The following is a 2,686-nucleotide window of genomic DNA, read 5'->3' as shown; positions in this document are numbered from 1 at the left end:
CCGGGGAGCGGCCGGGCCGAGTCCCATGGGTTCGCATTTCATGTTTTAAGAAGCTGCCAGCTGTTTCTAGCTGGGGGGGGGGCACCACTTCCCTTCCCCCCAGAAAGCGGGCGGTCCCCGCCGGCGCACACCTTCACTGCCATTTGTCCTTTTTAGCCAAACAGGTGTGGGCTGAACCTCCTCGTGCCGACTGGCGATGCCGGCTCTTCCCGTGCTGCTTTGCTCTCTGTGTATTTTTATTGCTAAATGTGTTGCAAATCTTTTGCCAGTTAAAAAACTTAAATTGTTTTCTTTTTGACTTTTAGGAGTTCTCTAAGTATTCTGGATACAAATCCTTCATCAGATAATATAATTTGCAAATACTTTCAGTGGTCTGTGGCTTTTTTCATTCTTTTAACGGTGTCTTTTAAAGAGTAGAAATGATCAAACTTTGATGAAATCCAATCTAAAAATTTATTCTCTCATCGATCATTCTTTTGGTGTCCTCCCTGAGAAATCTTTGTATTACCCAAGTTCACATTTTCTCTTATAGTCACTTCTGGAAGTTTTAGTGTTAGAGTTTACATTTAGATCCATGATGCGTTTTGAGTTAAATTTTGTATGTGTTGTGAGGTAGGGATCCAAGTTATTATTTTTATTTTTATTTTTATTTTTGGCATGTGTATGGAGATCCAATTATTCCAGAACCATTTCTTAAAAAGACGATCCTTTCTCCAGGGAAGTGCCTTTGGAGTTGTCGAGAATCAGATGTTTTCGTGTGTGTATTTTTTGACTCACTGTTTGGTTCCATTGATCTAATTATGTACCTTAATGTCAACAAAACACTGTTTTGATTATTGTAGATTTATAATAAATCTTTAAAAATCTCAAAATCAAGCAGTGCTACTTGCCCAGCCCTGTGGCTCGACATCGGATTGTTGGCCTCCTGCATTGTGAGTGGCACTGATTTTTAGTCGATTTCTGCTTGTTCGTCACTTGCACGTAATCACGCGACTGGGTTTTGCATCGTGACCGTCTCTCCTGCAGTCTAAGTCGCTGGCCCGTCCCGTCAGCTTTTCTGCAGACGGTCACGCCGTCGGCACACAGGGCTCGCCGTGTCTTTTCTAATCCATGGGCCGCGCGTCTGTTTTGATTTGCTGCGCTGGCGAGGACACCCGCCATGCAGAAGGGGTGACCCTGGAGTCCTGTCTTCGGGGGAAACGTCTAGCCTTTCACCTCACGTTAGCGTGTGAAGTGTGATCCGGCTGCATGTTCTCCCTTCGTCGGGCTGAGGAAGGTGCCCGCTAGTCCTGGGCGACTGCCACGTGTGGTTGTGTTGGCGTTTGTGCGTCTGTGCAAGAGATGCTGCCTCTTGCGTCCGCTGACATGGTCATTTTCTGACCATTAATATGGTGAATTATACTGACCGATGCCTGAACGTCGAGCAACTTTGCTTTCCTAGGATAAGCCCCATTCGGTCGTGATGTATTACCCTTTAACATAGTGCACGATACTGTCTGCTAAGATTTTGTTCAGAACCTGCACCTAAGACCATGATGGCTCCTGGCAGTTCCCGTAATGTCTCTACCGGGTTTTGGTCTTGCAGACTCGTAGGTTGTTCCCTTGCTCTAGACGGAGTTGTGTCCTCCGTTTGTGTGGAAGGCCCCACCCCGTGTTTGGTCCTGGACCTTGCAGCTCTCCATGCTGCAGCTCACCGCCCCCTGTCCACCCAGAGGCCCCCTTTCCAGCAGTACCCACCGGCGCCCTGGCTCTCAGGCTCCTCATGGGCCCTCTTTGCCTAAACCGTCATGATGGTCAGTCTCACACTGAACTTGGCCAGTTTTGCAAACGCTAGTCTAGGTGTTGCTATGAAGGTACTTTGCCATGTGGTTCACCTCCAACTGGCTGCCCTCAACTAGAGATCATTCTTGATAATGTGGACAGGAGGCCCTCCATCAGCCGAAGGCCTGGGGAGCAGACCCAAGGTCTCCCTAAGGAATTAGTTCTGGCAGGAGATGCCTGGGTGCCTACAGTCGCTGCCAGCTGACTCCTTCAGATGCACCTCCTAGAATGGGCACCTGTCTTCTGGTTGTTGGTGGCACTGCCCCGCACCCCTGCAGTTGGCCTGCAGCCGCCAGGGCTTGTCCAGACTGCTTCCTGCAGTGGGCCGCTGCCACTCTCCCTCCTGCATGCCTGGGAATCAGGCTGGAGGGAAGTGGGGAGCAGAGGGGCCCCTCCAGGCCCCCAGGCCTCGGCCGTGACAGGGCTGGTGCCGCCGGCGGCTGGTCAGGGGGAGCCTTCCCTGTGAAAGGCCCCAGCTCAGCAGTGTTTCTACCGGCTGGTGTGGAAATGAAACAGGCCCAGACAAGATTCTTTGAACTGACAGCTCTAATAAATTCCAAAATCTGAGCAGCCATTCGAATCATGTTTCTTGTAAAACACGTAAGAGAACACGGGTGGGTGCCCAGCGCCCGCTGCTCCGCTGCACAGGCCTGCATCACGGCCGGGCCGGGCTCAGGGGCCGCCCGCTCCACCGGGCCACGTGTCTGCCGTGGCTCCCGGCGACGCAATAAATAGAATCCAAACCAGGACGAGGGGGCTGTGCGGCCCTACGTGGCACCCCAGGCTGGTGGGCTCGCAGCCTGTGGCCCGGCGTACTCTTCACAGACCAGGGCAGGTCTCCGAGTCGGCGGCGAGGTCCCATCCC

This window comes from Pteropus alecto, unplaced genomic scaffold, assembly GCF_000325575.1.
Source record: "Pteropus alecto unplaced genomic scaffold, ASM32557v1 scaffold134, whole genome shotgun sequence".
Taxonomy (NCBI): domain Eukaryota; kingdom Metazoa; phylum Chordata; class Mammalia; order Chiroptera; family Pteropodidae; genus Pteropus; species Pteropus alecto.
This window is presented reverse-complemented; position numbering follows the sequence as displayed.